This window comes from Giraffa tippelskirchi, chromosome 10 (genome assembly GCF_054371585.1).
Source record: "Giraffa tippelskirchi isolate mGirTip1 chromosome 10, T2T-mGirTip1v1.2.pri, whole genome shotgun sequence".
NCBI lineage: Eukaryota > Metazoa > Chordata > Mammalia > Artiodactyla > Giraffidae > Giraffa > Giraffa tippelskirchi.
Genome location: NC_137284.1, coordinates 26,143,987 through 26,161,395, shown reverse-complemented (window position 1 = coordinate 26,161,395; position 17,409 = coordinate 26,143,987). Strand labels below are relative to the sequence as shown.

Here is a 17,409-nt window from a genome sequence, read left to right as displayed (position 1 = left end):
ATGTACATACCTGTATTCTTTTTTCCAATTCTATTCCATTATTGTTTATTTTAAGATATTGAACATAGTTCTCTATGCTATATAGTCAGTCCTTGTCTGTTATTGGAATATAATGTTAATGATCCCACAAATACTCAATGGAAAATGGAATGGAAGATGCACTCAGAAAAACTGAAATCTTCCCCAGTCACCCAACTGTCTGAGGCTTTTGAGGAAAGATATTATGAAGTGGCCAAATAGTTATGTTTGTCTTTTTCTCATTCTTCCTAATTACCATAGAATACCTCTTCAAAACAAAACAAAAACAAACAAAAACCTTACTTTCAGCTGCATGAACCATTTAGAGCTCCAGGTTAACAAGACTACAGATTGAAAAGGTGAAACATATGTGGTTATTTCTATCTAGTAAAAACATGTCTGAGTTGTGGAGGATTAGCACAGTGAGCCAAAGATTTGATCTTGGTAAGAATAAGTGGGAGTACCACATGTTCACCAAAGACCCTGCTGACTTGTCTCCTGCCCAAAATATTATGAACAACAATGGCAATATAATCTTGGGAAGGGGATATAGGTTTGGGAGGGGATTTGGGAAGCAGTTTTCCAGGTCAGGCTTCCCTGGTGGCTCAGATAGTCAAGAATCCTCCTGCAATGCAGGAGACCTGGGTTTGGTCCTGGATTGGGAAGATCCCCAGGGGAAGGGAAAGGATACCAATAAGGTATTCTTGTCTGGGTAATTCCATGGACAAAGGAGCCTGGCAGGCTACAGTCCATGGGGTCCCAAAGAGTTGGACACGACTGAGTAACTTTCACTTGACTGAGTGTGCCTCCCCAGGTCCCGCCAGCGGTACCATGTTCCTGTTGTGTAGGATGAAGATAGTGAGACCCAGATCTTTGAATATGATTTCCTGACTCCCAGTCTAGTGCTCTTCCCACAAGTGTTCCTCCTTATAAAATCCACCAGGGTGTTTGTAATTTTACTGGCCTATTTTCATTTCACAAGTTCCTGGGTATGTCTCTACTTCCTGTTTTTAAAACTTGGAGTTACTGAGAGAAAAACTGAAAAGGCCAATTTCAAAATAGCACTTTGACCCTTTCTCCGGTTGTTCCAACAGAGCTGCTTTTGCTTATTGTTGGAAGTCCTGGCACCTCCTATCCTTGCAAATTACCTCTAAACATCATTGGTATGAATGTCCCTGGCAGAATGCCCAAGTTCACTTGACTATCAGCTGTTTCACCAGAAAGAAACAACCAGTCAGAAGAATTTTTAAACTATCAGTGAATTCTGGAAAATAGTGACAGAAATGCTTTTCAGTCTGGAGTAGATGATCTTTGGTACAAACTGCTTGCAGATTCTTTCATAAATCCATAGGACCATAGAAAGTATATCCAACATGAGACAGAGTCATTCTGAATATGAATAACACAGGAATTAAATTTCTGCCTACCTCGTCTTCCATATTCTTCCTATAGCTTATCAGCAACCTACATTTTGCTAAAGAAAGCCATTGGTCAAACTGGGCAAGTTTTAATCATGGGCTGAAGATAACAGAGCTATAGGTGTTTATAGCCTGATTATAGAGATTTGAATCCCATGCCTTTTCTTAGAACATGGTCAGTCTCAAGAAAAGGGAAAAAACAAAATGCCCACCTGATGTCCATAAACAAATTCATTATTGTTTAACCTAAAAGCAAATCAACCTGCTAGAAACCAAATTATTCTCATCTTCCTTCCCCTTATAGTATAAAACTGTATAAAACTCCAACTTTGGATTAGTGTATAATCTTCCTAAATCAGGGTTGAGCTGCTGAGCTCTGCTGGAAGAATTCTTTTCACCTCAGAGATTAGTGATATTAGACCAATTACAATTAATTGATCCTTTATTGTTTTGGTCAGTTTCATTTCTTATTCCTCTCTATTATTCTCAAACACACTACACATTTCATCCTCATCAGCCTACCATGACTCCATCTTTGTCAGACATGGCTTCCTCTCTCTCTTAGTATCTCCAAGGACTAATTCACTCCAGTCTACATTCATCCTTCCCCCTGCCTTTCTGAAGTCACAGAAAGAAGTCCTTTGGTCCAAGGTCAAGTCCTCTCCTCTGTCTGAATTCACCTTACCATTCATGAAGAACCCAGCTACATTAAACATCTCCCTCTTGTCTCCTCTTTATTGTATAATGGTCCTTACCCTCCAGGAAATAAGTGTATCCAAGCCCTTTCCACTTACACAAGCTCTTCTTTTTCCATCCCCGTCTACTTTCCTTTCATATCTTCTCCTTACATCTGAGCTTCCTGACAGTTAAGTTTACACTCAGTGTCTTCACTTCTAATTTCCTGTTTACTGCTCAAGCAACAGTAGACTTGCTTCTATTCAACCGACTGCATGAGAAAGAAAACCAGATGGCCTCTAGAATTATCAAATCCAATGGATGGTCTTTAATCCTGTCTTCATTGATCATTCAAGTAAGGTATCTGCCAGTATTGACACTCCTTCCTTGAAATTCTCTCCTCTTTTTCTCTCTGTGATAAGACTCTTCTGGATCTCCTGCTGCCTGCTTGAGGGATCTTTCTCTGCTTCCTTTTGCATTTCTTCTGCCTGTTTTTAAGTTTTGCTCTTCCAAAAGTTTCTGAAGCTTTCTGTCTTTTTTCTACCACTTTTCTCAGTCTGATCATGCTCTATGTGCTACCTCATGGTTTTCACTACTTTCTACTTTTTTTTAAGAGCCTCAGAACCAGCACTAGGGACTATTTATTTATTTATTGGCCATGCAGCATGTAGGATCTTAGTTCCCCAACCAGGAATTGAACCCACACTCCCAGCATTGGAGGCATGGGGTGTTAACCACTGGACCAGCAGGAAGTCCCACTACCATGTACTTTTTGTTTTCCAAACTATAACTCTAGCCCTCGCTTCTTCCTGGAACTTCCAAATGCAAAGGCAGCTTGTCCTTTTCCTTCCACTAGAAGACCGCACAAGTCTTGTCTCATAGGGTTGGTGACATGAGCATTCTCTCTACCCAGTCAGATACTGAAAGCATTCATTTCTCCCTAAATGTTTCTCAGGATCTTTGCTACCATCATCACTGCCTAATTTAGCACCTCATCTCTTCTCTGGTCAACTGTAGAGCTCTCACTGCCTCCAGCCTCGCTGTGTCCAGTCTGTTTAGTAAAATAGCACAGAGGGAATTCCATAAATGCAAATTTGGTTATCTCTGACCCAAATACTTTCACTACTTCCCTGTCTCCTGTCAGCAGAGTCCCTTTATTTACATACACTACTCTCCACGACCACTCCTGCCAGGCCTCATCCCTTCCCAGACAGAGCTCTGGGACCCACAAAACTTGTATTTCTATATTCCCAGATGACATACTCTTTCTTTCACACTTTTGCACATTTGCCCTGAAATGTGAAATGTCCTTTCTGTGGAATGTCCTTTCTTGTCCTCTTCCCTCCACTAGAAGACCCTGCAAGTCTTTTCTCCTACAGTTGGTAACATGAACATTCTCTGTTCCCAGTCAGATACCAAAAAGCATTCATTTCCCTGGCTACTGGGACCACAAACATCCCCCCAATTCAAACATCACCTCCATCCGAAAAACATTCCATGATCGTCTCCTTCACTGATAAGGGAATCCTTCCTTATGATGTGTCCTGTTTAGTTTACACATGATCTCATTGCTTTTTCATTCTACCGAATTGTAATTGCTCACTCACCTGTATGTCCCTTTCAGTAATACATGAGTTCTCTGAAAACAGTGATGATGTATGATATATTTCCCATGTTTGTACTCTCACAGATGTGAGCTCAGAGCAGTGTCAACACTGTAATCATATAGTACTACTTTTCATGTGTCCTTCCATACTACTTACCTTGTCTAACATAAGATATCAGTATCAGTATTATTGCCACTTTATAGTTAGTAAAACTGATGCTCTTAGAAGAACTGATGCTGTTAAGCAAGATCACAAACAAATCAGTGGCAACACTGGGACAAGAACCCTTTTATCCGTTTTACCATATCCACTATCCACTTACTCTGTAAAGCAGCTTCTAGATTTGGATTTTCAATCTACTTAGTGACTTCCAAGTCACTAATTTAGCACAAGCAAGGAATTATCAATGCCAGAAATAGTTATAAGTTGCTTAAGTGGATTAAATGCTCATATAGTGTAATTTATAGTTTTGTTCTAATAAACTCTAAATAAATATTGCATTTAATTTCAGAAAATTAGCCTCTAGGGATCCTAAGAAATAAATATGCGTCAAGTACACGTACTATATTTATAGATATATATCTGTTGGCACAAGAAGAACTGGGCTTTGATTCTCTGTTCAGTGTACATATTACGGCTCCTTTGTTTCTGATGCTTCATAATGTTGAACAGGTTTGCATTCTCCATTCCAAAAGATAACTCCTTTTGATTAACAGTGCCAGGGCAACGTGCAGATTGAATATTCAGTCTAGTCTGTTATTGCATTTCTCTCGAGTAAAGAAAAATAGAGCCACTACAAATATCCTCCAACACTGCATGCTGCAAAGCAGTAGTTTTTGCACACTAGGCCTGTTCTAACGTTGTTTTCTACCTTCAGCCACATTCCTCACTGTGCCCTTGATTCTAACAAAGGTAAAATGATTCATTACCAACTTAGCAACATCTCTCAATGCTGAAGGGAAAAAGAACAAAACAACAAAAATCTTGTCTCCACATTTTCCCAAAGGCCTTAATAAAGTTTTATAAGCAGAGCTGGGTTATCGTAAAGCATTTTAGTTTTTGATGTCTATGAGTGACATACACATACCTTGCCCAGGGAAAATATTCAGTAGGCCTCAAAGTTATGTGTTTTTTTTTAAATAATTTCTTCCAGTAATGAGAAAAAGATCGCCTGTTCTTATCAAGGACATCTTGCTTTATGCCTTCGTCCTCGTACGATGTTTAACTATATATCATTTTCTTAGGAGGCCTCTTGCCAAGTGCCAGCAAAAGGGAAACTTTTTCTTAGATAATACAGAGTCACAGTATTACAGCACCTACTCTGTGCCAGGTAATCTACAAATATACCTTCTTGAAATGAGGATAAAAGACATTGAGGTCATTGGCAATGGTCTCATTTCACAGACGTACCAACTGGCAGAGCGAGGGTAACACAGGTGGTTCCTGAGAGCCAGGCTGGAAATCACATCTCCTTTACTCCCAATCTATTGTTCCAAAAATTAATATTTTAAAAATGAATCCAATCTTGAAAGATGGGGGAATCACTTAATGTATTGACCCAGCAGTGGTTTATAACACTCTCAGATAAGTCTTTTGATTTACTGGATTCAGTGCACATATTGTTAGACTATGATATGTTAACCTACAGCCCACTTTCTTGTATTACCTTTCAATCTTATTTTCCTAACACAGTCAGGTAACAAATTATCCCATAAACAACAACTTCTGTAGCTCATCCAGATACTTATAAAGAGAAAAAAAAATGGGTTGAAAGGAAGAAAGTTAATTCTCCTATATCAACTTACAATATAATGGAAAATTCAAACGATGTAGAAATTAATCAAAAGCTTCCTACAAATTTTGAGTTCAGTCTAGCGGTCAGGTTCTTATGATGTGTGATAACAGGACTTCAGGAAAATTATTTTTCCTTTCTAATTATTGGAGCAACAGACTGGAACCATATTATGTGTAGTTATTAAGAACTTAAAGCAAGAAAAAGTAGGTATATTTCTTCTTCTTGGGAACATTAATCAGTCATTAAAAACAATTACAGCAACTCACTTTTTGTTGGCAAGGCACAGTTGATATTTATGTATGGATCACAGAAAATCATATGTTTTACTAAATGAAAAAAAATGGCCCCATAAAACAGTCAGAAAATATTGTGGATTTATTGGTAACATATTTGTGTTTAAGGTGACCGGGCTATGTAGAGCTGTTATACTACACAAACAGAAAACAAACAAAACACCATCAACAAAAAGAACTAATAGAAAATGTCTTTTAGGTAAGCGGAGTTCAAAGTTAAATGCTTTATGTCCTATGTGATAGCTTTATTTCATAAATTCCCCAGCACAGGTCTGCTTGTGTGTTCACCTCTGTCCTAAATCACCATTCCTGTGAAACGCTTCGGGTGTCACCACCTCATGGGGGAAATACCGACACATCTCTTTCATTCTGATTTGAGTCTTGTGTCCATGACCTTGAAGACCCAGGGAAGCAGGAGTGTCTGTCAGCGTCTGAATATCAATGTCCTTAGACCTGGAGGATGTGAAAGCGTTCCAGCGCAATGCCCTAGCCATCCCTCACACTTCACCAATCCATCCTCCAGTCCAGGCCACAGTGAGCTTTGTAAGAGGAAAATCTGGCCAAGCACCTGCCCTGCCAAGGACCTGTCGGTGGTTCTGCACCGTCTCCAGTGTTTCTCAGCCATGTTCAGTTCCAGTCCCCCTGCGGAATATGACTCATTCTCATCATCGCAAAAGGCTATAGGAACAATTCTGGGAAAGCAAGGGTGTGAGTGTACGAGCAGGCCTGGGCGAGTGTTTGTGTGCGTGGGGCCAGAACAGAATCTTGCATATCTAGGATGGGCAGAACTACACATAATTTGTTGTGAATGAGTCTTATACCTGCCTCCCTTACCTCTGTCCCTCTCCTACCCCCATGAGAACAACTGGCCTGAGTCACCAAGCACTTTATAGTCCTGCTATTACTTTTTTCCCCACCTTCTTTCTCATTATGCCTGCATGATCACATACTGTTGTGCAGGTTGTACACTGAACAACTCTGCAGCTATACTGTGGCCCTATATTTCTGTGCCCATAACCACCCTCCAAATTATTTACCCAGCAAATATTCTGAACTCCTGAGAATACCCTGAAAGGTTCGTGCCTTTCTACATGTAGAGGACTGTTCCAGATTCACCAGGAGAATCAAAGTAGGTCTCTTCAGTTGACCATTCAACAAATATTTGTTGAATGCCAGACAAGTTTATTCCTTGCTAAATTTTATACCCTGAGGACCTAGGACAGTGGAAAGTACACAAAGGGCACTCAATAAATGCTTGTTAAGTGGATGAATGAACAATGTTAACACCCGCTAATGCTCCACCCAGGTATTGCTGCCTTTATAGAATATTTCTGCATTTTCTGACCTTTAGATTACCTTCTTTGGATCTTGAGATTTTCCTGCACAGACCTCAAGCAAAGTACCTAGAATACTTTATTGCCTTATTTCTTGACCTTCTTTCTGACCACCCTAAAGGGTCACATCCTATTTAGTTTTGTGCTCAGTCGTGTCCAACTCTGTGACCCCGTGGACTGTAGCTTTCCAGGCTCCTCTGTTCATGGAATTCTCCAAGCAAGAATACTGGAGTGGGTTGCCATTTCCTTCTCCAGGGGATCTTCCTGACCCAGGGATTGAACTGGGGTCTCCTGCATTGCAGGTGGATTCTTTATAGTCTGAGCCACCAGGGAAGCCCTCAGCTTTGTATATATGGTGACTATTATCATATGTAATATGTAAAAGACATGAGTTATTCATGGAAAGATAAGAAAAAAGAAAAGACAAAATGCTTTGTCTTTAACAGAAAGAGTAAAAAAAAAAAAAACAGGTTGTGAATGATAATCCACATCAAATATTGCTTAGAGAATTCCTTTGAGAGAGACAGATTTGGGGTAAGAATATGAAGCTTTAACAGTGATCATATTTTTTTACATATTCATTAACCCTTTTATTTTTCCCAAATTCTTAGTTGCTATTATTATTTAAACTTTTAATTTTATACTTGAATATAGAAATGGTTGGCCTTCCTAGGTAGTGTTAGTGATAAAGAACCTGTCTGCCAATGCAGGAGACATAAGAGACGTGGATTTGATCCCTGGGTCGGGAAGATCCCTGGAGGAGGGCATGGCAACCCACTCCAGTATTCTTGCCTAAAGAATCCCATGGACAGAGGAGCCTGGTGGGCTACTGTCCACTGGGTTGCAAAGAGTTGGACATGACAGAAGCAACTTTAGCAAACACACATAGAGAATGGTTGGTGGCATCACTGACTCAGTGGGCATGAATTTGAGCAAACTCCGGAGACAGTGAAGGACAGGCCGGAGACAGTGAAGGACAGGGAGTCCATGGGGTCACAAAGAGCTGGACACAACTGAGCAACTGAACAACAATAAATAGATGATTAACCATGTTGTGATAGTTTTGAGTGGACAGCAAAGGGACTCAGCCATACATATTCATGTATCCATTCTCCCCCAAACTTTCCTCCCATCCAGGCTACCACATAACATTAAGGAGAGCTCCTTGTGCTATACGGTGGGTCCTGGTTGGTTAACAGGGATCATATTTTAAAAGGGGATATTGTGTTGAGAGTTAATAGAGCAATGAACAGGAGAGAAAGCAGAAAAGAAAGACGGAGAGAAGAAGGAAGTGTCCTGAATGAATCCAGAAGTATACGATTCTCTTCATTATCTCTCTTTACAAGTTCTCATAACACTGGGAATGCATATTTTTAAAAATATTTTTCACTACAGTAACAAACTGCTTGATAAAATTTTCACCCCCTCCTCTTTCTCTTTCAGTGCTTACGTGTTTGGGGTCACTCTCATTAAGCCCTTCCCTAATCAACTGACCAGGGAGGCTCATATTTCTGCCCAGTCTGTGAACTGCTCTCCATCTGAGCCGTCCTTTTAAGAGGCAACCATTTCTGATGCTGACTGAGGAGAGGAGACAATCCTCCGGAATTTAGATCAGCTTGGCTTCCTGGGACATTATATGCTTCCTAACATGTCCTTGTCAACCCTGTTCATGGTATGTTTTTACAAGCCATCATAACTCTAGTGAAAATATTGTTTTTAGAATGCAGTCATTTGCTCTCCAGAGAAAGAGTGTTAAATTAATTTATAGGACAACAGACTCTGTCTTCATCTAATATTCTACTGAAATGGCATATGCTGAAAATTGGGCAATTGGGAATTCAATTTTCTACCTAAGGTACCCTGACACCTGGAGGAGTGAAATGGCAGGTGTGCCATCCCTACTGTGTCGTGTTGAAAGGTCAAAACCTCCATCTTCAAGATAAGTGATGACATTACCTATGAATAGGGCAACAGAGGCTTTCTTAACCACAGGTGACATGTGAAGGCTCATTTTTGTCAAAGGTTGGGGGTTCATCTCAACCTTTCTGGCTATTTGAAATTAGAAATGGTTAAATACTACCCAATCAACAAGCTTCTAGAATTATCTCTTTACTGTTTACAAAGCATTTTTCATGTTTATCATCTCATTTTTATCTACCTAATTGTCCTTTGGTTTATTATGCCATTTTCTTAGATAACACTTGAGATCTGAACAACAGTCACCAGAGCAGAAGCTCTGTTTCATCTTTACCAGACTGCCTAGGTATGGATACCACTAACTAGCTGTACAACCCTAAGACATTATTTAATCTATCTGTGCTTCAGTTTCCCATCTGTGAAATGATTGTAATTTAGAGTGTTTTGGATAAAGATATGTGTAAGCATGTAGCCACATTGCCTGGGGCATGACACTCAATAGCAACCTGCTATTATTATAATTATTATCAAAAGAATAATACTGTTACAGTGATGATGATGATGATAAACTTCTTATGGATTTTATTTCAGTTAGTTCTTGGAGCTACTCTAAGCAGCTTGGATTATTATTGATATTTACAAATGAGAAAATGATAGCCCAGAAAGGTCAAGTGAATTGCTCAAAGTCACTTAGCTAGAAAGTGACAAAGTTTAGATTTGAACTTGTGTTTCTCTGACCTCAGAGGTAATACTCATTACCACTAAACTATACTGCGTAAAGGGGCTTTCCCAGGAGTCATGGTTTTCTGGGTTCTTACCTAGACTCTTCCCATGGACAATACCTCTTTTCTTTAGGAATAGCTGTTGCCATTTTATAATGTCTCCATTCATGATCATATCAAGACCCAGAACAGAATAAGGAACTTAATACATGCTTGGAAGAATTTAACCCGTACAAAAATACTGAAACTTAGCTACACTGTACACTTAGGCTCAATCCTGGGCTCCATACTCTGAAAGAAAACTGCAGAGCAGAAACCTCTGACAGCTTGCAAAATACTTTCACTTAAATCATTTTGTTTTGTTATCACACCTGCCCAGTGGTTTGAGAGGTTAATATTACTGTTTCCATTGCACAAATGGAGAAAAGTTCTCCCCTGGTAGCTCAGATGGTAAAAAATCTCCCTGCAATGCAAGAGACCCAGGTTTGATCCCTGAGTCGGGAAGATCCCCTGGAGATGGGAATGGCAACTCACTCCAGTATTCTTGCCTGGAGAATTCCATGGACAGGCTACGGGGTCACAAAGAGTCGGACATGACTGAGTGACTAACACGTTCATTTTCAGAGAGGTTAGGTGGGTAGCTCATGGGTACACAGCAAGAACACAGACCTAGTCTTCTGATTCCCAGTTTTGTGATTTTTTTGTCTTCGGTAATACCATATATCAGGGGGAATATAATCCTCAAACCCTTATTTGAAGGGTGAACTGTTGCAGTGTCCTAAATGGTAAGAGCCAATTGTCCAGCATAAACAGGGCCTTGAATCTGAAACCCTCTGGCTCCTAAGGCTGACCAGAAAAAAAAAAAAAAAAAAAAAACCCTGGTCTACTTCTATGGTTTCCTTCTGGAGGGGTAAAAAGTTTAATCCTCAGACTCAATATGGACAAATGACTCTCAGTAACTTCTTTCTGGAAGCAAATGTGAGAAGAGCAACTAGCAGATGAATGTAATGATCAACTGGCAAAAAGTTCCCTCTGCATCTGTCTGGAAATATGTGTAGGAGCACCTACTGCCAATTGCCTGTCGGTTCTCATCGCCTCGTTATGTAAGGTCTCCATTTTCCCACTTCTGCACCAAATGAAATTGAGAATCCTTAGCCGCAATCTAATTACCAGTCTGTGGCACCATTTCAGACATGGAAGGCAAAGTTATGATAAATATTTAATAGAACACTCAGCACAGTGAAAGCAATGAGCTGGAAAGTGCTGGCACTGGAAATGCACAGTTGTCTAGATGGAGGATTTGTAGCTGGGATGTCTCCAACTGAAACTAGACTTCATCCACACGAAGGCTGCAACAACTATTCAGGAAGGGGACGTGGGCTCCAAGAGGCAATGAAAACCCACCCCTCCCATTAATCAAATGGGATCATGTTTGATTCAGTCTGAACTCCCATTCTCTCTTTTAAACACCTTTACCAAAAGCCAACAGACTAGAATCAGTGCTGGGAGAGCCAAAGGTTAACATTTGCTGACAATGATGTACACCACTGGTTTCCAGCCTGGTGTCCTCCAGGTCCTGAAAAGTAACAACAGTGTCTGGAATCTAGACACTGGAAAAATTACTACTTTACCACTAGTTTTAATGTATCTTTAGTATTTTGGTAAATCCATTAAAACAGAAAATAAAGTATTACTAAATACATTCAGATCTTTTATGTTGACAAAATACTTGAAAACACAAGTCTCCTTTCTCTAAAAGCCCCATTGAAATGACAGGCAGGCATAAAAATGTTTTGAAGCCACCAGGGCAAAGGACATTGAGAGGATGTAATAGAAGACAAGAATGGTCAAAGACAGTTGTAGAAGATGGAAAAAAGTTAAGTGAGTCGTAACTAACTAAAGGTGGAGAGAGCTGAAACTAAAAACCTGAAGTGATAGCTGACATAAAGAAGCAAGTCAGATTACGCCTTTAAACTACAGGAAACTCAGGTTTTAAAATCATCAGGTGAGGAGAGAAATGTAGCTAAAAGAAAGGGGAGAATTGGCTGAAAGTCAGTATAAGAATCAGTTAAGAATTTATGCTTTTGAACTGTGGTGTTGGAGAAGACTCTTGAGAGTCCCTTGGACTGCAAGGAGATCCAACCAGTCCATCCTAAAGGAAATCAGTCCTGAATATTCATTGGAAGGACTGATGCTGAAGCTGAAACTCCAATACTTTGGCCACCTGATGTGAAGAACTGACTCATCTGAAAAGACCCTGATGCTGAGAAAGATTGAAGGCGGGAGGAGAAGGGGACGACAGAGGATGAGATGGTTGGATGGCATCACCAGCTCAATGCACATGAGTTTGAGTAAACTCCGGCAGTTGGTGAAGCACAGGGAGGCCTGGCATGCTGCCGTTCATGGGGTCGCAAAGAGTCAGACATGACTGAGTGACTGAACTGAACTGATCCCAGATTTACTGCATTCCACTCCAGAGGTGCTATGTGTGACTATTCCCCTGGTACCAATGGCCACATCATCACAGCAGGAGACTGAAGGTTCATCTTTGTAGGAACTGAATCAGAAATGACTAGGGGATGCCTCCGGCACAGGATGGAGAGAGGGACAGATAGACGATAAAGCCAATCCAGCAAAGTGTTCATTGTCGAACCAGATGGTAGTTCGATGGGTTTTGACTTCTCGGTATTGCTTCAAAAATTTTTCACGATAAAATGTGAGAAGAAAAATCCATCCCGAATCTAAATCCAGTCTGTTCTCAGCATCGCCGCTGCCACCTCCCTCATCCCAAGTTTCTTTCATCTCACCTGGATCACCTTCCAACTGCTCTTCCTGCTCCTGTTCCGCCCATCGGTACATCCTCAGCAGAGAAACTAGAGGGATCTTATTCAAACAGAAGTCACCTCAGGCCACACCTCCACCCAGAACCCCGTGTGGCTCCCCATTTTACCGGGAACACACTTCAGAGACCTTCCAAAGGCCTCCAAGTTCCAGCGTGACCCGGACTCCTGTTACCGCTCCGACTTCATGTGCTACCACTGGGCCCTTCACACGCTATGAGGCAGCCACTTTGGCCTCCTTGCTATTTCTCAGACACTCCAGGCCTCTCCAGGCACACTCTTGACTTAGTGTTCCTCCTGTCTAACCGAGGAACTAGACAACTCGAGGGCTAGCTCTGCACCTTTATGACCTTGCTAATCTCTCATCTGCTCAATGAGCCTACCCTGTATTACTTAGTGATAAGCAATGAAAGTGAAAGTTTTAGTTGCTCAGTTGCGTCCAACTCTTTGCGATCCCACAGACTGTACCTCACCAGGTTCCTCTGTCCATGGGATTTCTCAGGCAAGAATCCTGGAGTGGGTTGCTATTTCCTTCTCCAAGGGATCTTCCCAAATCGGGGATTGAACCCGGGTCTCCTGCATTGCAGGCAGATTCCTTACCATCTGAGCCACCAGAGAAGCCAGTTACAAATAAGGGGAAGGGATAAGTGGGGAGTCTGGGATGGACATGAACACACTGCTGTATTTAAAATGGATAACCAACGAGGTCCTACTGCATAGCACAGGGAACTCTACTCAATGTTATGTGGTAGCCTGGATGGGAGGGGAGTTTGGGGGAGAATGGGTACATGTATACATATGGCTGAATCCCTTTGCTATTCACCTGAATTATCACAATATTGTTGGCTATATCTCACTACAAAATGTTTTTGGTGCTAAAGACTGTGCTTTCACTCCAGGGGATGCAGGTTGGATCCTGAGAAGGGGACAAAGATCCCACATGGCACAAGGGCAAAGTAAAAATAAATAAATAAATTGGGCCAAGATACTAAAAAATCAAAAAAGTCCAAATAAAAATAAAAACTCCTGCAGTCTCTACTCTCAGCACTCCCAGCTTGCCTTAGCTTGCCCTAGTTTTCCTTTCCTGCCCCAGTAGGACATTTGTCACTTTATAGCAAGCTCTATAACTTACATATTTATTATGTTTATTGGACCCATCTCAACTAGGATTGCTAAGTTTATCAATATAAAAATACAGAACATCCAGTTAAGTCTGAATTTCAAATGAGCAACCTCTCAACCTAAGTACATCCCCTGCAAGTTTAGCACATATTCATTCTAAATGGTATTGTGGTTTATCTGAAATTCAAATGAAACTGAGCATCCTGCAATTGATCTGGTGACCTTACACACACACACACACACACACACACACTCACAGAAATATGAGGTCCTCAAAGAAGCCAGGGATCCTCTGCTTTGTTCTCTGATATATCCTCAACTCCCAGAACACTGCAGGTTTCAGTGCAGTGCAATTTTATGTTAATTAAGTAAATATATGCTGAAATGAATGATTACATTTTTCTCAGGATGTGGGCTAAGAAAACAAGGGAGTAATCTTCAGAAGATGTGTGATACAGAAAACAGGAAACCCAACACCAAAACAAGTTTTAAAAATGTCTCAGATGACGCTGTGAGGCTGACCTGCGGTGGGGGGATATACAGGGAGGGACCAGAAATGAAACCAGTAGATGAACTGGTGTGTCTGCCTGTGACATTATCATGGTGATGGGTTTCCCAGTTCTCTCAAGGGATCTGATAGGGGTTTTTAATTATACTTAGGCCAAAAATTAAGACATTATCAACTTCAAGCAAAATAAGAATGGTTACAAAAAGGAAAAGTAATCGTAACACACTACAGTATTTATGTGACAGTTATAAAGCAAATACCGAATACAGTACTGATTTGACTATCAGTGTGGTATCATCTTAGCAAATAGGAGGAAAGGAAGTGTATGGGTGCGGTGCGGTTAAGGGGAGCATAAAGTTGCGCAAGTGCCATCTTACCACTCTTGCTACCTTGCTGTTTATGGGTAGACCACAGAAAATGTCTAACATTTAAAAACTAAGGAACAATAGCTTAATTACATAGTTTAGAAATTTGGAGACAAATGAAAAGAAGAAACAGCTTCCAGAGGTGAAGCTAGCTGCCTCTAGGGAGAACTCAGGGGAATAAAAGAGTGGAAAGGCTAAGAGGGATGCGGCAGTTTTGCTGTTTTCCGTTATAACTCTTTCAGCACCATTTTATTAAAAAAAAAATATATATATATATATATACATGCGTTTCTTCACAAAAATTAAAATTTCATTTAAAACCTTCAGTTCCGCTACTTAAGGAAACAAAAACAAAAAGGGAAACATAGAATTTCTAGAACACCAACATAGGAAAAATATCCACAACGTTATCTTAATGCTATGAAACATTTATACTTTTGCAGACTCGCTGACCAGAGAAGGCAATGGCACCCCACTCCAGTACTCTTGCCTGGAAAATCCCATGGACGAGGGAGCCTGGTAGGCTGCAGTCATGGGGTCGCTGAGAGTCGGACACACCTGAGCAACTTCACTTTCACTTTTCACTTTCATGCATTGGAGAAGGAAATGGCAACCCACTCCAGTGTTCTTGCCTGGAGAATCCCAGGGATGGGGGAGCCTGGTAGGCTGCCGTCTATGGGGTCGCACAGAATCGGACACGACTGAAGTGACTTAGCAGCAGCAGACTCGCTGACAGGCTCATATACTTCACTATAAACAGATGCAGTTTTACCTGAAATCACTACACATTTAATGATTTTTTTTTCCCCTTTTACATACTTCAGGAGTACTAGGTAATGAAAGACGATTCAGACTTGAGGTCCAACCTGGCTACCTAATTGCAAATGTTTACTAACATTTCATTAGGACTTACAAAATCCTTTGCACCACCATTTCATTTGATTCTCCAATGTCCCTTTAAAAATGATTTTCATATCGTTCATATTTGGATTTCTCCCAACATAAAACGACAACATCATAAAATCCTTAGATAAGATGATGACGTGAACTCAGGAAGGAAAAGCTCTGGCATTTGCATTGTTTCCCTATAGTTTGTTTTATCCTCTCCTATTCCTGCTGACTCTTGAACTATTATAAGTCTAAATTTATAAACCTTAGTATTTCTCTTCTAGAAGTTTTCTCTCCAAGGTCATGATCCCTGATCCTTCCTGCTTCTCCCTCCACTCTAATAAGATGCCAGTCACTGCCTTACCTGTAGGCTTCCCTGATAGCTCAGTTGGTAAAGAATCTGCCTACAACACACAGGAGACCCTGGTTCAATTCCTGGGTGAGGAAGATCTCCTGGAGAACGAATAGGCTACCCACTCCAGTATTCATGGCTTTCCTGGTGGCTCAGCTGGTAAAGAATCTGCTTGCGATGTGGGAGACCTAGGTTCGATCCCTGGGTTGGGAAGATCCCCTGGAGAAGGGAAAGGCTACCCAGTCCAGTATTCTGGCCTGGAGAACTCCATGGATTGTATAGTCCATGGGGTGAGAGTTGGAAGCACCCGAGCAACTTTCATTTTTCCTTGCCTGTGACCCTCACTATCTCCAAAACCTTCTCTGAGGCACAGAGACACAGAAGCATTGCTCTTCCTTTCAGTTTTTCATGCTATTTAAACTATTCAAGAGCACAGAAGAAAAATACACACCGATCTCACCAGTATATAGGGACTTCCTAGGTGCTGCTGCTGCTGCTAAGTCGCTTCAGTCGTGTCCGACTCTGTGCGACCCCATAGACGGCAGCCCACCAGGCTCCGCCATCCCTAGGATTCTCCAGGCAAGAATACTGGAGTGGGTTGCCATTTCCTTCTCCAGTGCATGAAAGGGAAAAGTGAAAGTGAAGTCGCTCAGTCGTGTCCGACTCTTAGCGACCCCATGGACTGCAGCCTACCAGGCTCCTCCATCCATGGGATTTTCCAGGCAAGAGTACTGGAGTGGGGTGCCATTGCCTTCTCCGACTTCCTAGGTGACTCAGTGGTAAAGAACCCGCCTGACAATACAGGAGCTGTAAGAGACCCGGGTTCGATCCCTGGATTGGGAAGATCCCCTGGAGGAGGAAATGGCACCCCATTCCAGTATTCTTGCCTGGAGAATCCCATAGACAGAGGAGCCTGGTGGGCTCCTTTTTACCTTTTCTTTTCTTTTTTATTGGAATGCAATTGCTTTACAGTGTTGTGTTAGTTTTTGCTGTACAACATCATGAATCAGCCATAGGTATACATATATCTCCTCCCTCTTGAGCCTCCCATGCATCCCCCTATTCCACCCCTCTAGGTCATCACAAAGCACCAAGCTGAGCTCCTTGTGAATATAGCATTTTAAAAACCCTTCGGCTTTCTCTTCCACACAGTTACACTCCTTGCTACGTGTTTTAAATAGACTGTGTTATTCTGAACTCAAAAGTCTCTCTTTACTGAATATTCTATTTTCAGCCTTCATTTTCCAATGGGAGGAGGTGAAGTTTAGGGCTCACTTCCAAATTATTCAGTCTTCCTAAAGACCGAGTGCACAACAATTAACCAATTCATCACTGACGGGGTCTATCCATCTTTGCTTCAGGGACTGGTCACATATTAACTTATAAATGAGCCTACTGTTCCACAGGGCCACCCCACGGCCCCCATAGGGAGAATGATGCAAACTCTCTTGATAAAAGTCACACATAACTAATACTCTAGGAGAGGATTACCGGACACTGCTCAAATTCATTGTTTTCACACAAGAACTTCCAAAGCTTGCATATTTTCTTTTGC

At 41.3% G+C, this 17,409-nt stretch overlaps 1 protein-coding gene across 5 annotated transcripts in view; it reads right to left on the bottom strand.

The window, feature by feature from the left end:
- Nucleotides 1–17,409, bottom strand: part of GAS2 (growth arrest specific 2) — a 168,464-nt gene that overhangs the window by 2,134 nt on the left and 148,921 nt on the right. The window lies entirely within an intron of this gene.